The sequence below is a fragment of the Ambystoma mexicanum genome, chromosome 2p (genome assembly GCF_040938575.1).
Source record: "Ambystoma mexicanum isolate Mex_15411 chromosome 2p, UKY_AmexF1_1, whole genome shotgun sequence".
Lineage (NCBI taxonomy): Eukaryota > Metazoa > Chordata > Amphibia > Caudata > Ambystomatidae > Ambystoma > Ambystoma mexicanum.
The window spans coordinates 1,039,300,377-1,039,319,725 of NC_090923.1; the positions used below are offsets into that span (position 1 = coordinate 1,039,300,377).

At 43.0% G+C, this 19,349-nt stretch overlaps 1 protein-coding gene across 4 annotated transcripts in view; it reads right to left on the reverse strand.

The window, feature by feature from the left end:
* Window positions 1–18,901, reverse strand: part of BRMS1 (BRMS1 transcriptional repressor and anoikis regulator) — a 458,387-nt gene extending 439,486 nt beyond the window's left edge. For 3 of the 4 annotated variants that reach the window (XM_069644908.1, XM_069644907.1, XM_069644905.1), the window contains exon 1: window positions 18,747–18,868. The gene's annotated coding sequence lies outside the window, so the exon portion shown is untranslated. Of the gene's footprint in view, window positions 1–18,746 lie in introns of all 4 variants that reach the window. The other variant, XM_069644906.1, reaches the window with a different exon arrangement.
* Window positions 18,902–19,349: the final 448 nt, after the last annotated feature.

Consider the following 19,349-nt stretch of genomic DNA (forward strand, 5'->3'; position numbering starts at 1 on the left):
ATGCAAGGACCAGCCACGCGCCTCGCCTGGATTAATTGTGACCATCAGCCATGCGTCAGACTTGGATACATCTGTGAATATCAGCCACCTGCCACATTTTGAAAGAATTGTGAAGATTAACTATGCAGATTTAGATTGTAAAGTTTAGCCATGGGTCACATTTAGATAGATTGGGTAGATTAACCGCAGAGAAGAACCCCGCTCCTACTTCCTCAAACACACCACCCAAATACTATACATGCCCACTGGGCTAGTCAATCTAAACCCTAACACACATTCAACACAAGTAACACACGCTTACAACAAACCAACCTGAACACGGGACCTTACTCACACGGACACAACAAGCCAGCGCTCAAAGCCCAAAATACCAGCGATCTACACATAACACACAGACAAACCCCAACATAACAAACAGTCACATATAAAACAACTCAGGCATTGGACAGTACAACAAGCCTGTGTACGCAAACAGCCATCTGCAAGCCAACACACACAGATGGCAGTTTCTCCTGGTTCTGGACCCATCCTATCACTCTACCCTCACTAACCAACCCCATCCTCTTTCTCGCAGAGCCACGCGAGCACCAGGAGGCTGCCCGTGGGTGGTAGCAGTACGCGGTATGAATCAACCAAACTTACATTACCCAGAGAAAAAAAATATCTTAACATTTTCTTTTATATATTAGTCTAAAACAACCACTTGGGGTGTACGATTACATTGTAGAGCTCTAAAAAAAAGTTGTAAAAGTTGGACCAAAGACACATTTAGTGCATAGAGTAAATATTTTCTCCCCACACAGCCCATCATCTTTTCAGCATCAATGCAGACTACTAAACAAGGCATGTTTGCTTTTGTGAACGCGTAGCCATTAGGGAAATAATTAACTTGGACTGAGACAACCCATTTCTTAACTTAAACTTAACCACTAAAGGCTAAGAATACATTATGGGGAATACATGCTTCTCTTATCCAGGGTACGAAAACGTTGGTAGCCATTTAGCTCCTGCTCTTAGCCCAGGAAAGTCTGGATAGCTTGACACCAACTGTTGCCAGGAACAACTTTTGGCAGGTGCCAAATCAACGTGGCATTAACTTTCTGTACCCGAGAATGCATAAGAATCACCAGTAGAAACCTCTAGCAGGCAAATAAAAAAGGTAATTAATTGTATATAATGGACAAAACGTTCTCAAGTTTGTATTTAACGTAAACGTTAGATGTGTGCTATGTACCAGCTCGTAGTTCACTAGGGGTAGCTCCTGCCTGCTAAGTGATACCAGATAACCAGAAGCTAGTTATTAGCTCCTGATCATGAAATCTTAATTTTGACCCAAGCTTATCTGATCGTGGATGATTTACTGAATACATAGAATTCGACCATTAACACTGCAAATGGGAGACTGAAGAATTGACAGAGCATTTGCTTTTTTGTGATGCCCTGGAGGCTTTTAAAAGAGCAGGCAATAGCGAGGTCTGTGGCTCATAGCACTAAAGCATCCCCTCAGGAATCTGAGTTTTAGCCCATGCTAACAGTTTTGAATCCCAGCAGGTCCACTCAGCCAATCATCGATCTGAGGTCGATAAAATGAGTGCCATCGAGTTGGTCAACATTAAAACATCTATAATCTGTCTACAGCCTCAAGATAACCCTGTGGGCGTGAACATGGACTCCACAAAAACACAAGTTATGCAAGGACCAGCCACGCGCTTCGCCTGGATTAATTGTGACCATCAGCCATGCGTCAGACTTTGCACTGGCCACTATCCACTAACTAGAGATAATTCACTCTTAAGAGAGTATGAAATGGTATGGTGTGCTGTGTGGAGAAATGGAGTGGGAAATAAGGGATACAAATATTGTGATTAGCAATTAAATGTATAGGATTAGCAAATGTGTATAAACATACTTTAAAACAGGGCCAGTGCAAGACATGTGCCCACAGTACGGGAGCAGAGGCTCTCGGGGCGTTGCATGCTTGTTTCGCCATTGGTGCCATGAGAGGATGCCTTTTGTTGGACATGTGATCAGACACTGTACCCTTGCAAATTCAAAAGGGCTTCCACTAGGGCCTCACAATTAGTTAACAAAACTAGGTTATCGCCAGAGCATTTCAATGGGAAGCTCCTCATCAGTGATCGTTGTTTCCGACAAGCGTTCACCCACTTTTCCTTCACATGATATGTAATAGCTAGCATGAGTCGGCCAAATAATGACTAAATGGTGACCTTATCATACAATACCTTTTGCTGTGCGTCTAAATCTTGAATGTAAATTTCCCAAACTCAGAGGATGTTTTTCAGCTTCACATTACTTTGCATTCTAGTTCTTGTAGTTTTCCATTCAAGAATGGGAAAATAAAACTATGACCATACTATTTGTTCTTAACATTTCTATATGTTTCAGCTTGGGTGATTTTCAAGTCATGCCTACAAAACTGAGTAGACTGCAAAACCAAACAACTATTGCTACCAACTAAAGCGGGAAGATATTTGGTTAAGAACCTCATGTTACACACTGGTCGCAAATCCCAGCTTCACAATTAACTAGTGTGGGATGCTTGGCAAATAATTTTAGTTCACTGTGTGTTATCTGACAAGCTTAGAATGCCAACAAGGTATTCAGTTCACATACGTACATTACACAAAAAAGCTCACTCCAGGTACTGCATCATATATAATAATGATTCACTGAAAAAAACTTTGTTAAAAAGGGACGTTATGGTTAAGTTGGACCAATAAAAACCTATGAAATTCAAAGAAAAAAACTTTGTTAAACGGACATTATGGTTCCAAGTAAAACTGAAAAAACCCTGAAATTCGCCAGTTATGGTAAGCTAAGCAACCATAACTCGCGCCACCACCATGCACTAAGACTAACACCCAGGACATCAAAGATGACATCACATATATGGGCCACTTGTTTTTGTTCCTTGACATATATAGGCCAGGTGGTTTTGTTCACTGGCAGTCAAAATAATACATTTAAAAAGGTGCTATATATCTAGATGTTAACCTTGTCATATGTTCTTTAAGTACTTTCCTTAGGGTTTGTGGTCTCAGCTCATGGTGCACATACATGGGGAAATGAGCAGGCCTCAAACACAATTCATTTGTATACACGAAGATAAACTTTAATGTACTTAATATTTTCTGATGATGCAGTTTCTTTCTTCCTTACTTTAGTTTCCCTGTATGTGCCTCTGATTTGTATGCATTGTGGTGCTACAAATGTATTGTTTGTACCAGCACAAGTGCTGTAAGTCTTGAATTGTTAGCTAGTTATTACATGTTTAACATTACTCGAAACTCTGATAAGGGAGCATTCATTATTGTACTATCCAAAATTACAATATTATAAATAGTGTACTTCTATGGTGCATGTTGCAGTCATTGCCTATGTTTATATATGATTAGGTTTCTGTATTAACAACACTCCAATACAATGATATTAGAGGAGTACATTCTTTAATAGATTAAGTAGTTCATGATAGGTCTCCCGATCACTCCTGACATCTTGTTATCAACAATATAAACACAACTCCTTGTAAAGACTTTTCATCAAAATGTATTTTACGTGTGATGTCATCACTGACATTTGTGATGTCATCTTTGATGTCCTGTGCGTTAGTCTTAGCAGTGCATGGTGGTGGCGCGAGTTATGGTTGCTTAGCTTACCATAACTGGCGAATTTCAGGGGGTTTTCGGTTTTACTTAGAACCATAATATCCCTTTAACAAAGTATTTTCATTGAATTTCATAGGTTTTTACCAGTGCATGCTATTTTCCTACAACGTACTAATATCATACTTACCCAATATAGCAATATTTGTGTCTAATTTCCAAAGTTTCACCTTAAAACTCTGCCATTTCACACCATCTGGAATAATGTTTAACACTTCTATACACTTCTTGCAACTATTTCAACTAGTTTTGCATCCGTAGACGTCTACGAACATCTGACTTCATAGCGGACCTTCCGGACAGTGCCACATGACCATACGCTGGCGCGCGGCATGATGACGTGTCTGAGAACCCGTCCGCACTTCCACAATAAGATCTCTGCTTGGCGGACAGTTCGGAACTGCATTTGCTACTGATCTAGGAACTTCCAACTTCAAAATTTCCCTTGCACAGCTCCAACACCTATTCCTACTCATTATCCATTAACAAGCTAGTATACAGTACATACTTTTAGCAAAACTGCTATTTATCTTAAAATGGCATCAGCTAATGCCATCCCTCCTCCCCAAGAGCCACCACCACTGCTGTAATCAAGAAGCATGAGAAACAGTGCCCCCTAACATAGAAACACACGCAAAATTTTCCCTTGTCCACCTACCCCTCCATATTAGAGTTTGGTTGCTCTTCCCTCATTTCCCTCCCCAGTCCCCACCTTTCGTTCTCAACTCTCCTGCCAAACAAAAATACATCCAAAAACAAACGACATATTCCTTTAGGAACCACCTTTCACAATTAAAAAATAGAACTAAAAAAAAATAATAAAAAACAAATATGTATAGACTCCATCTACTTTATATTTCTCAGTAAAGTACATAGAATAAATAAGATTTTCCAACATTTCCATTTGCATTTTATGCTGTGCTAATGGGAATATTGTGGCGTTCATCCTCTGTTCCAGGGGTGCGGGAACCCGGGGTGCTAAAAAATAGGATTTTTCTTCCAACACCGGAACGCCTGCGGAGTCCCGGTGTAGGAAGGAAAATCCTTTTCCAGGATGGCCACCATGGAAAGGGAAGGTGGGGGTTCCATACAGGGCCCCTCTTCGCTTTCCATAGCAGCCTGCAGAAGGCAAAAAGAGAACCCTATGACCATATTACGACAAGCACATTTTTCTTCCCTTTCAAATCTATCCTAATTTCGAATAACTTTACCACAAAGCCAGACCCAGGTGGACATGGCCACTTTAATCCTATGTTTTGTCACTTGTGGTCATGGCTAGTAGCCAGATTGTCTGGATCATGACCTTATTCCATGACCCGGACTATCTGGGCACTGCCCATGGCCACAGGCTACCCCTCAGTCACTAAAGGTATCCCGCTATTTTTTTGTAGCTACACAAATAATAAAACACTGGCACATTTGCAAAACCATGCTTGTAGGTCCTTGCCAATGCTCCTTACTCAAGTTTGCTGGAAATCCACCCATGTTTTATTTTTTCAAAAATGTCTAATGTATGCACACACAATCGTCATATAACCTAGCCCCCACTTGACAAAATCCATTCAGACTTTACGAAAACATAAATCTAGATCTATAATCTTTTTGCAAACCTTTGTGTAGATTTGTCAAATTGCACCACATTTATAAGCCTTTACAATATTTTGGGACCCCCACTCTAATGTTGCTCCCTCTTGACAGAATCCCATCAAACTTAGCAAAAACATGTATATCTTGATCTATCATCAGTTTGCCAAATGAAGTGTAGATTCGTCAAATGGCACCTCATTTATAAGCCTTTACATTATTTTGGTACCCCCCCTCTAATGTTGCCCCCTCTTCACAAAATCCTACCAGACTTAGGAAAAACATTCCTATCTAAATGTATTATCAGTTTCCCAAATTAAGTGAGGATTCGTCAAATGGAACCTCATTTATAAGCTTTTACATTATTTTGGGACCCCCCCCTCTAATGTTGCCCCCTCATGACAGAATCCCACCGAACTTTGCATACTCACTCAGAATCAGCCCAGGAATATACATGCAAAATTTCATGCAGTTCCATTAAGTGGCACCAAAGTTATAAGCCATACAAGAACTGCATTTCACAAACCCTGTAATGCTGAGGTGTTCGCAAACTTTTCAGGACTGTTCGCGAACATCCGAACTGTTTGCGGACTTCCCTGCAAAAAAACCACCTGTTTTTTTTGCTTCTTGCAGTCATATTCCATCCCATCCTCATCACGCCTCACCCCCTGCAGAGATTATTTGATAGGTTTGACAAGTGTAATGTTGTGTTTTTTAATATGTTTTTACCGCGATGTCCGCGGACACCGGCCGATGTCCCAAGATGGCGGGCGTTTCCAAAAATCTGACCACCTCACGCTTCACGCCAACTAATCAGCGAACACGTTGGGTGTCCGCGTACATGACTCAAGTCAATTAGCCAATCGGTGTCCTGTCCGCGGAGCGAACAGAGAAGTGTGTCCGCGGAGCGGACATAGATATCACTAATTCTTTTGCTTTATGTTGTGGTCTTTTTTTTTTTTTAAACTACTGGACGGATTTACACCAAATTAACAAAAGCACTCGTGACAAAGCCGCCGCTCCTGCCGCAAATTTGGTGAAAATCCGTCCAGCGGTTTGGGCTGTAGGCGTGAGTAAAGTTTTTTTTTCCATTATGTCTATGGGGAAAAAAAAGACATTTTGGGACCCCCTTATAACTTTGCCCCCCCTGGACCAAACCTCACCAAACTCTGCAGAAGAATTCAGAGTGGGTCATATACATTTTTTGCAAAGTTTGGTGAGGATTCGTAAAGGGTGAGCGGACTTATAAGCCGCCCAAAAAGTGCTCTTCCTATGGGATTAGCAATTTAACCATAACTACACATAATGCCAATTGTTAATCTGCACATCAAAGTTATTTATCTCTTGGCTTATTAATAGACACGTTTTGTAATGCAATTTACCATCATCCCACTGAGTGTCAAAGACTACATGGGAGATCATTTTCTTTGGCATCACTTCCATTGACATCAATACATATGCAAATTGGGATAGGGTTCATGTATTTTTCTCACATAGCCACGCAAATTATAAACCTGGCAACTTTCAATGGAAAGCAAAATTCACGTTTGGCATGAAAGTCGGATGTCAGCATGCACACTTTCTATCAAGTTCTTACCTTATGGCATGTACAGTCATTTTTAAAAATGAGTTTATTCTTTGCACGCTTGGTCCGCACTAAAGAACCTTGCAATAGCAGCCATAACCATAATCTTCGCTTTGGTGCTGTAACGGAATTAACACAGTGCCCAAACAGTAACATGAACAATAACAGCAGCACACATACCAGAGCACCAGAGCTTTGCACGAGCAATGGAGACTTACATATGCACACAGACCTCATCCTTACATGTGCACACGTAGCATAGCTTTTCACATTTCACCTGACCGCACACCAAGAGATTCACAGGTGTACACTCTGCCATTTGCGTGCCCACCTGAAACCCTATCATATCTGTGAGAAACCGGAAGGTGTCTAAAAGTGTGATTGGGCTAGTTCCCAGTAGAGAATTGCCTTTTCTGCCCCTAGTGGCCAAGTCCTGAATAATAATGGGAACTAGCCTACTCACACTGAGAAGACTAGTTCCTATTAGCCGAGAGGACCTTTCTGCCTCTCCAGGTCGGAGGGCCGTTTTGCTAATGAGAAATAGCTGCTTCAGTGCTCTTACTAAAAACGGTCTGTTAGGATGTTGACAACTCCATGTAAATGCATTTCCAATCCTTTTACGTTAATGAAGCAATTGGTTAATTGAGAACCTTCCTCTTAACTTCGTGATGATGTTTGTGTGATGTTGCTTACTCTGGTATTCCTGACTTGATGCAGGATTTATATGAAGAAAAGGGATGTATATTCTTGTCATAAAACAATAACATGTTTGCAGGTGGTGAAAGCATTCACAGGAATTATGTCTGTATAATACCACAAAGATGAGAACAAGTGGTGAGCCAATTTCAGGGTGTGAATGAAGTGGGACAGAGACAAGAGACAAAACAAAAAATGAATGTCGGTTCAGATGCATGGTTAAGTACTGGCATCTTAAAAATAGCATGCAAGTACCCAAGGCTGGTGATAGGCCTACTAAACCTCTAGTAACCTGCATAACACTTGATGTCAAAGTGCTACATCTGCTCCAATAACACAGAATGGAATGTTAAGTTTCCTAGCGTATAGTTTTCTTTTTCAAATTCTTCCTATGAAGCAGGATCTGGCTTGTTCAAAAACTTCGGTAAAATGGTTTCAGATTTGGATTTCACCTGTGGTTTGTTTGAGGTCTTGGTATCGGGGAGAAAAGGCCTGTCCTTCCTGGCTGCCAGGACTCTCAGGATAGGAACTGGGTGGACTGGCCACCAGAAAGGCCAGACCAAAGGAAAAAAAAAAAAAACATTCTTCCAAGGGGGTAAAAAAAACTTTGTGCAACTAGATCAGATGTTCCATTGAGTAGGCAACGGTAGACTGTAATCCAACTTTAGAATAATAGAAGCAATACACTGGAGAGCGGAGAGTTGTACACCAACTGTATGAACGGAGCTGAAGCAGCAAGGTAAGAGGCTGAAGAGAGGGAAACCCCAGCACATCCTCTCCCCCAGAGAAGCAGAGAGCTTTATGAACCCGGATGCCGAGGCAGACAAACCCATAAAAGCCACACCCAACCTGGAGGGGGCACAACGGGAACCCCTAAAAGCTTGAACCGTTGTAGAGAGCCGCTGCAGAATACGCGGACCCCTGCCAAAAACAAGAGTATCAACCACCACTGAGAGGGAATCTCCCTCCCCCCCTCAGCCAACGAACAAGGGGTCCACGGAGGCCCTCGGTGCCTGCTAATCTGAAAATCTACCAGGAACGGCGAGTACCACAAGTGCACTGCACAAAACGGGTGCCCCTGGACTCTCCCCACCCCACTAGCCCCTACAAGGTTGCTTCATAACTCAAGACCTGGAAGGCCCGGGGACGGAGCCCTCGCAGGAACACATGCAACCACAAATCTCATGAATCACGAGTCGCAAAACCTTCCAGTTTCACTAATCAATCAAGAGGCGCGGTTGCCTCCAGCCGAGTTGGCGCGTTGGTCTGGTCGTCTGCCCCGTTGGTTGAAGGCTGGCCCGGAAAACCAGTTGTTTGTTGGGGGGGGGGGGGTAATACCCGAGGAGGAGGGCGATGAACTAGAGGGGAACTCACAATGTGAGGCTAAACTAACTTCATGGGAAACAGCAGGCCGAACAACTATGCGCTACCCAGATGGCCTCAAAGGATAAGATACTAACTATAACGACCTGGAATGTGCAAGGCCTAAATGCTCCACGGAAGAGGTAGTCAGTGGAACACAAACTCACTCAACCGGCGGCAGACATAGTCTGCCTTCAGGAAACTCACCTCATAGCAAGCAACGAAAAACTAATCAACTTCCGACATTACCCAAAACGCTACTTTGCCTCAGCGAGCCAGAAGAAAAGAGGGGGGCCATTCTACTCAACCGCGACCTACCACTAACTCAGATTACAGTTAAACGGGATCCAGAGGGGCGATACCTACTATTGAAAGGCCTCCTTGTTGAATTACCCATTACCGTAATGGTAGCCTACAGCCCAAACAAGGAGCAAGGCAACCCGAACCTAGACAAAACCCTTCCCCCAATCGAGGGAAGACTTCATTAAAGCCCTGGTCATGGCCGAATTCCTAAGGGAGCCTGAAACCATCGACACATGGAGACTACTTAACAGCGGAGAGAAAGACTTAACATTTTTCTCACACGTCCACAAAGGCTATTCAAGGATTGACCTACTGCTAGCCTCGAGCACGCTCCGTCCGTGTAAAGGATATACAAAATCGGGAACATCGCTATATCAGACCATGCCCCAGTCACCATGTGTCTATGAGCCCAGGGCTTCCCGAAGCCCCCCCCACCCCCCAACAACTGCAACAGGTCAGGCTAGAGGAGAGGGTGTCACAAATGGAGAGCAGCTTCAAAAAGCACCCGACTAAAACAGGGCCTGATCTCAAAAGAGCAAAAGCGGCTCTTGAGATGCACCGGGCGGACCGTGTGGCCAGAGCTCTGACTTACACTAAACAATTCTACTACCTGAACAGCAATAAAGCAAACCGCCTTTTGGCGCATAAACTAAAGAAGCTGCAATTAAGGAACATCCAATGCCTGACCGACAGTGAAGGTAACCTTCGTCACACGGAAGCGGAGAAACTCGACCTAATGTCGCAACACCACAAAGAAATTATGACTGGGCTCCCTACAGCTAAACCGGTCCAACTGCAATTCCTAACTTCTGTCCCAGAAGCCCTACCTCACCCCCTACTGGAAGCCTTAGAATGTCCAATTACGGTGGAAGAAGTGGGAGACACGATCCGATCTTTGAAAAACACGACCCCGGGACCAGACGGGTTTACAACTCAATTTTACAAGAAACGTACATATATTTTAGCGCCCCAGCTAGCGAGTCTATTCAATTCATTCCTGTCAACGGGATCGACCACCACCTCTATGGAGGAGTCACTAACAGTCCTTATCCCAAAGCCAAGGAAAGACTGGGTGCAATGCGCATCATATAGACCCATTACACTACTAAATAAAGAAGTGAAAATCTTCGCAAAAATCCTGGCGAACAGATTGGCTCCAATCCTCCCAGACATAATCCACCTGGACAAAACGGGTTTCATCCCGGACCGCAGCACCCAGGACAACATCCACAGAACCATAAACATAAAATTGAGTCTGCAAATAGGGAGGATCTGGAACTGGTGGTCCTCTCGCTGGACGCACACAAAGCGTTTGACATGCTAGACTGGGGCTACATGAGAGAAACCTTGCACCACTATGGATTTGGCTCAAATTTCATAAAGTGGATGCTAGCTAACTACCAGCACCCCTCCACAAGACTGACTGAATGGAACCAGAAGGGACAAAATCAACGAGTGGCATCAGACAAGGCTACCCTCTCTCCCCTCTTATATTTGCGCTCTCCATGGAGCCATTCGCCAGTAGGATTCGACACAACCCGGCAATACACGGCCTGGAAATCAGGGGAGAATCATATAAGATAGCGTTGTATGCTGACGGTTACCCAAGTGAAAGATTCCATGAAGGAACTATGGCAAGAGTAAGATGTTTTCAGAGAAGCCTCTGGGTTCACAGAAAATCTCACGAAGTCAACAGCAATGAGCATTAACGTGCCGGTAAAGCTCAAGGAAGAGTTTGGAGCCAAATACCAAACAAAACAGAAAGAATATACAAATCGAACTTCCTGCCGTTGCTCAAAGAACTAAGTAACTTGGCACGATGGCAGAAGCAAGAAATCTCTTGTTTCGGTAGAATCACGGCACTAAAGATGAACTTGACCCCAAGATTGCTATACTATGGCCTAGCCCTTCCAGTAACCATCCGGAAGAAAGCCCTCCAAAAACTGAAGGTAGACATCCTGAAGTACGTCTGGGAAGGAAACAGGTTGCGAACACCGATGCGCATCATGCTCCGGGACTCAGCAACGGCGGCCTAGGGGCCCCGGACGTGGCCAAGTACTGCCTTGCAGCACAGCTCTCGCAAGACTTCGCATGGAAGCTAACCTTCAACCGTTCCCAATGGCTAAAACTGGAGGAGGACTGGTGCCGGACCCCAATACAAGCACTAACACACACAAAAGAACCCAGCACCACCGGGGACACAAGACCCCTGCCAGCTACGATGAACACGGTGATGAGCTGGAGAAGGGCAACAAGCCTATGGAAATGCAGGAGCACGACAGGACCACTCTCACCCATCTGGGATAACCCAGACTTGTACCCAGGCATCACACCTAATAAATTTGACAAATGGAAAGAAGGAGGACTAAGGGTCATGGCAGATTTTCTCGAGAACGGAAGCCGGCTGAACTTGAGGCCTGCAAAGTCAAGTACCAAGTCCCAGAGACTGAGAGGTTCCGGTACACACAGCTCCGGCACTGGCTGTCGAGCAAATCCATAAGGAAACAGGGAAGCAGAGAACAGCCTTAGAACGAACACTCACTGCAAACCCCCCAAAGGGGAATATATCTACCCTATATAAGCTGTTGGACAGTACTGACCCAACCATAAAAGAGCCCTACATGCTGAAATGGGAAAAGGACATAAGCAGAGTCATCTACCCGGAGGAATGGGGCCACATTTGGGCTCGGGCGCACAAAAGCTCGAAGTGTATAACAAACAAAGATGGGGCATTTAAAGTTTGCTTCAGATGGTATCGAACTCCCGAGATTCTTAACAAATATAACCCGACCATCCCGCCATAGTGCTGGAGAAGATGCTCCGACGTGGGCACGCCATTTCATCTCCTCTGGACATGCCCCAATGCCTCTCAATTCTGGAGGTATGTGCTGGATCAAATCAAACTGATAACAGGCCTCACGATTCCATGGGACGCGGAAATTGTTCCACTAGGAGCGATGGGGGAGGGGGGTCAATTCCCGCTAACTGGCCGTATTGTTGAACTGAGCTCGCACCTTATAACAGCTGCATAGCCAGACTTTGGAAACACCTCGAAGGCCCGAACTACCAGATGTGGTGGTCCAAGTGCTGGGAAATAATTGCGGCAGAGAAAAATCACAGCCATCATACTCTGCAACGGAACCAAGTTTGGCCAGACCTGGGCCCTCTTCCTGGATTACACAAAGCAATTCCCAGGAGTGGCAAGAAAACCTCCAACCCTGTGCTGGGTGGGGAACCAACAATAAACGGGCAGGCCAGAGAGCAGAGGGTTGAAGGTTAATGCTGCCGGAAGTGAAGGCTAATCCACAGAACACTAAAATTCTCAAATCCCACACCCCTGCTGGATTTGAATCTGCGACGTCCCTGTAACCTAGCACACTAATGTAAATCACTCCTTCGGACCGAGCCAACTGTGAACGACACTGTTCCCCGTTTATCCCCCTCGATCTCACCCCCTCCTCCCCTCTGAAGACTTTTGTTGCTATTCGTTTACTAGGTTTCATGTTTTTGCTCCCTATCAAGGTTATAATGCATGTCCAAAGTAAGGCCTTTTCTATCTGTACTTGAGTTGGAAGCTTGTATGAACACAACCAATAAAAATACTTGGTTTTTTTTCAAAAAAAAGAAAGATAAGCTCTGCCCATACGCATTGGCAACTTCTACTCCATGGAAAAAATGCAATGCGAAAAACCAATTACCTTTGATATCTGGCATATTGAAAACCATCAAAACTTATGCCCGCTATGGCCGGCAGGTCAGATTGGGAACAAGACTTTGCATTGGCAGAGTTGGATCGTAAGAGGAGTGTTGTGGGTGGGCAATGTTTTGAGTGAAGAAAGAAAGAAATTCGCCAGAAGTTTTATCCAAGGAAGAGCGAACTGGGGCAATATGCAGAGTTGCGGTCCCGTCTTTCACAGAGGCTGAATATATTAAAAACACTGCATTCGAGACTAAACCAGAATTCTATGGACAATTTGACAAACCACCACGTATGGGGTCTACTTTTATGAATATGATGAGGTAGATTTGGGCAACTGAACTGTGACATCTCACCCGAAGAGTGGGGCCATCTATTGATAGATGGATTTAAGGACAAATTAGATACGAATTTGAGGTTTATCCAACAAAAAAGGTTATAGAGCAACTTTACTGGGCACCTGTACAAATGCATGGATTGGGGAAGGGGAATTTTGAAAATTATACGTGCTGGGGTTGTGGTGAAGACAAGGGCTCCTTCTTACACAAGCTTTGAGACTGTTCGAGGTTTCTGGGGGAGGTGTTGGAAAAAATGGATGTGTGGTACTCAATATGACGTTCCCTAGGATGCCTGTGCAAGTAATGTTGTTGTCGTGTAGGGGGAGATTTGAGATCGCTAGGAAATATGACCAGTGGATTAGTAGATCTTTAGTAGTTACGGCAAAGCAAATATTAAAGGTTTGGAAAACTAGAAGAAAAAAAACATGTACAGGACTGGTTGGCCGAGTTGCAGGTCCTGTCCAGCTATGAAAAAGTTAATGCATTGAATAAGGACCGGGATGATCTCTACCTTGAGCTATGGGCTCCTTTTAATGATATGGATAGGATTGGGCTTTTGTGCTGTACTGGCCTGCTTTATGTTTAAGGGGCTACTGGTTGGACTGTGTTATGTCGTGTGAGTGGTGGGTGTATGTGTGCGTTTGCTAGGCGTTTTATTTTTCGCGAATATTGGTTTTACTATTTTGGGATGCTTGTTCTTCATTATTGTTCAATATGTCATGTCATTAGAAATCGCTTTGGATATTGTTTAGGAAACAATTTGATAAGTACAGGTAAAGTGACTTATTTAAAAAAATGTGTACTTTGTCCTTGTTGATGGGACTCTGAATGAAAATGTATAAATAAAACCTAAAAAGAAAAAAAAAAACTCTATAAGAAGGTACCAAAAACTCCACAAGCCCACTGGTTATTAGTTTGTAAAATGATTCGAATTATTCCTAGCATTAGACTACTTTTAGGCTTCTGCGTGACCTGCATTCCATTCCTTGCCTAAATGCAAGTGCACCAGTACTTTGTCAGAGAAAGGTAACATTTCATACAGGACAACATTCCCTACAGCGTCTGAAGACATCCTTTGTTCGGTATAAGACAAGACAAAATTGCTGAACAGTTATCTAGATTAACGGTACGTATTCATCTGCCAAATCAATAATCCCAGAAGCAGTACAACTAAACTTGCAGAGTTGTGCTTTAACAGGTTTTCTAAGAAAGAATAAGCTGGTAAAATGTACTGCCTAGAAGAAGCGCTTTCACACATGCGATAAAGATGAATCTACCAGGTCATGATCTGGAACCAAGATGACCAATAACGGCCCACAACTCCATCTCCCAGTGAACATGGATCACTGAGAAATGTCTCCCACTGCCTGTGAAATGACAAGAGCTCCAGACTTCTTTCTGTAGTTGATAAGATATTTGTTGTGCGACTAACAGATGAAATCCACCAGGTTAAAGTTTAGCAAACAACCTACCTTGTACAGATGTGTGTGCGTGTGGAGGAAACTATGTGATGATGATTCTGAAACAGTACAGAGTTTAGAGTAACCGTGAAGGTTATTTCAGCAAAGATGCCAACCCCAATTTGGGACCTACTAATCGACATTATACAATTATGTTATCACGAGGATAGACACTTCAACAGATAATTCCTAGCATATAACCATATTTTACAAGTTAAAGTATCAAATTTCAAATTGATTGGATGCCCAAAACATGAAATGTACAAATGAGGCTTCATAATATGAATGGTTCTTTGTCCATTTAACCCCAGTTTTTTTCACCCAAAAAAAGCCCACCCCACACATGCCCCCCTCCTCCCCAAAATTGCTCTATGCTTTTTTTCCAGGCAAGATTTTTCTGCAAAAAATCCCGCAAAGAAAACATGCCAGCGATTAATTAATCGTTCCAATATGAATATATAACTTTTTTTTTTTTTACATACTTTAGAAACCAGAATAAATGCTTTTGGTAGCACCTTTTAGGCCTGAAAATATCTTTCAAACGAGACCTTAGATATTCAAACGCACCCATAATTATCGGGGATATTAAAGATTTAATGAAATTCATTGGAGGTCATCTGGATGATAGCAATCACACTAGTCATGCAACACTGAGTGACACCAAGGGAATTAACCATTTTTAATTGAGTAATGATAAAATGTCTAGTAAACAAAAATGTAAAAATGATGGAATGAGCATAAGCGGACTGGGATAGTCCGGATTAAGAGTGTGGAGGTAGTTTCTGGTTCATTAAAACACGTTCATGGATATGTTAAACAAACTACTAGTAATCAATTGAAATGCAGTAATGGGATTGGGATAATGTATAGTTGTCTGCCATTTATTAGCCAAGCAAAGTATATGCTCAGATGTCAGATGTGTAGTGAATAGAAGTCAGCTGTATATACCAAAAATAAAATTACACACAAAATGTATTTAACACAAAATTATGAAATAGAAGAGGGGAAAAAGAAAAAAATGAAAAATTGATGTTTAGACAACAAAAACATTAATAACAGATCTACGGCATAGGTCTTCTTTTCCTCATCTTTGCAGCACTTAGAAGGTGGATAGCGAGAGATAAGTACAATAGGAAAAGTACAAAGAAAAATGCTGCTCGATTTACATATAGGACAGGCGGAAAAAGGTTGGCATCATCACTGCAGTGGGATTCGGTCTGACCTATATTGTGAGAAGTTCACTCGCGTGGGTCATTTCTCTCTCTCGCTGCAACTCTTGGTTTGGGTATTCACATGTTTAATGTATCTTTGCATGGCATTTTTTTTTTGCATCTTCTGATCTTTCTTGACAGCCATTTTTGGCGTTTGTGCAGATTTCATTTTTGTTGATCAGTCAACTTGCATTCCTTTTCTTTTGTGCATCTTTCTTCCTGCATCATTCAAGCCCTTTAGCCATCCCCTGTCAAAGCAACATTCAACCGCCTTCTGTGCTGCATTTGCTTTTCCTTTACTCTCTTATATCAATTTTATTTAATGTGTTCTATTTGTTTTTATTATGTACTCCATTTCTGAAGACTTCTTTCAACAATCTGGTTTTCTCCTCGTGCCATTCTTTCTTTTGCATTTCCTAGGTCTCATTTTCTATCCCTTTGTGTAGCTCTGAAGCCCCTTTTCATTATTGCACTTTTCTGCGTTACTTCTTTAATCTGTTCCGAATTTCAACATATTCTTTTTTTTGGGGCTCTTGTTTGTCCTCAACCATAGCTCTGTTTTAAAAATGTTTTAGTTTGGGCTATAAGCCGACACTATTGCATTTGCAGGGAGAAATGGCATATGACGAGGGCCACAAAGCTCGCAGGTGTTTGGCTATTTGCCAACACATTGACTGCCCTTAGCCATGCTAACCCATATGGCCATTCCCACCCAGTTACTGCACCTCCCTGTCCAAAACATCCTGGGATCTCTTCGAGTTCACTTTAATCAAGCCTTGCAATGGAAGTGACTGCGAGTGTTTTTTCAAAGCAGTCTTCTAAGAGTTAATGACTTAATTGGGAGCTGTAAACCTGCTACTGGTGTAATAAAAATGTTTTAACCAGGTATGCTGTCAGCCACACCAGGGATTAAAATTAAGATTAGATAAACAGGAGCTAAAAGCATCTCCTGGGTATCTAACATTAACTAGTGACAAATCTAACTTCCCCATAAAATGCAAGGATATCATTTTGTCTATTATCGAGGACTCCCTATGATTTAACTGTTATATCGATGTGTCCAAATGTTTATTTTTAGATTGTCCCCATCGTACAGTTAAATCCACATAGGTGCGTTTGTTTCTGCATCAGTTAGCCTGGGGAGTCAGTAGCTCCTGGTAGCTGTTGGTGTTAAGTCTACTGGGCTCTTCTAGGCTACAACAAGGAGCTAAATACCTCCCAGCACCCCTCAATTTCGAACCTGCCCTCGATATAAGCACTATGCGTGTCTTTCACTGAAGTGTTGACAAAAAGAAGCATTGGCAAAGCCAAAAGTTTTGGCTTATGTATAAGTAGTAGGCATTTGCCAGACAGACAATGCCATTATATGCGAAGGTACTCACACCATTTTGCACCCGCTACCATCAATGGGCAGTTAATACCATAACGGCAGTGCCTGGCAAGTGCCTTCCCATGCCTACACAAAAGCCCAAGTTGTTGGCAATGCAGGTTTCTAGCTACTGGCCATTTACCTGCATGTTCTACCATTTTGAGGATTTATCGCCTTTGCCAGCTGTTTTATTCCTTTGTAAATCCCTTTCTCTGCGTTTATTAGCAGTCTTCCATGTGGGTATTCTCTTTAAACTTATATTTATATTGGGCGTTTTGGCATTATTTTTCCACTTATGCAACCACTGTTTTTGCTAGTCGTGGAATACTTTCTCTTTATTGTCTTTTCCGTTCTGGACCTCTAATATTTTCTCTTTCATGGCTTTGTACAGTGTGTTTTCCTTGTGGGGGGGGATCATTGGCTATGCGATGGTGCGCCTGTTTTGCGTTAAGGACTTGCAGATATCCTCCAACAGAGTCCTAACAAATATCTAGAGGCTTTACATTGTAAACTTGACAAAAGAACAAGCGGAACTACCCGCAGGGTCATGCTGCTGAAATAAGGACTTTGAGCCAAGCACGGTTTCCTGCAGTGCCAGCAGCGGGAAAATGCAAGACATGGGTTTCCACCAGTGCTTTAAATCGAAACTGAGTAGTGCAGGTACTCACTATCACAGAGTACCCGCTTACGATTGAGAAGTGTCGGTACTCCTCCATTAAAAAGGTAGTGGCTTCCTGGTGAGAAGTGCCGGTACTATGACCTACAAATACAAGAAGTGCAGGTACTCAGGACCGTCAAGTACCTGCCCATTGAAAGCACTGGTTTCGACAATATTATTGTATGCAAATGGCTGCATTTATAAACCATGCAGTTTCAAACATTAAAGTCCGAGTGTGCGTTTTGTCACCGAGTGATGATCCATAAAGTTAAGTGGCTAAACAAATCTCGCAAAGGCTTATCAATGCATGACGAACATGCATTACCTCCACGTCCAATTTGAACTAGTGATCTCACTCAGGCTATCCGAAATGGTTTATTTTTCACCACTCACTTTTGTCTCCATTGCCCCAGGTGAATTAATAATGCCTCCTACGTTTAAAATCGAGCATAGTGTAACAAAGAAGGCTGAAATTGACATTGCACCATAACACATTGTGGCAGATTAATTAGAAAGGACTCCAGTGCACTGGCAGAAAAATGCCTTTCGCTGTGATAGCAAATAAGGGTTAACGTTAAGCGCCAATGGGAAGCAGTCAGATACGTATTATTATTATCCCCGATTCTCATGCTACTTGAATGAGAGAACATCATCTGATCCATATTCGAAAGGTTTTATTTTGTCAAAACATTAGAGTGCATACAGAATCAGAGTAACATTGTTTTCTTCGTTGCCCTTAGTACGACTAAACGCACGGCACACATACAATTAGCACGAAGGGTCACATTAATGACGCTCACCTCAGTAGATCTCGACCAAGATGCACTGGCTGAGATGGGAAATGGTAGTATCTAGAGCCCAATTCGGTTCCGAGAAACGGACCTAAGCAACGCTCCGTTTCTTCTTCATCACGTGAGTTACACGTTCAAGCGTGTCTGGGAAGTCACGTGCCCCAGGTTACGCACTTCATCAACGTGTGTCTTTGTAGGCACGGCACGGAACGGGCGGGAAGGCTAGCATACGTGTCAACCCTTGCGATTTAGGCGGTAGGCTTATATTTTCACGTTCTCTATATAAATAATTCTAGCCCCAATTCATTCCTATAGGAAGCTTTATCATACATGCCAACGTTTTGCAGCAGCGGGGAGAGAGGTTCAGCAATCGAGAGAGTTGAATTTCCGTATTAGAATGCATTGGAGTTAGAATTATTTTAGGAGGGAGGTCATAGCTCTCAACTCACCCGCTTTTGGCGGGTGTCACCCGCCTTGCAAAGGGCTGACTCACCCGCCAGGCCTCCTGCACGCCCATTCATTCCAATGGGCGTCTCACCCGCCAGAAACAAAATCGGGCGATTTCACCCGCCTTTGCAAGACAAATGGTTGAGAGCTATGAGGGAGGCAGTA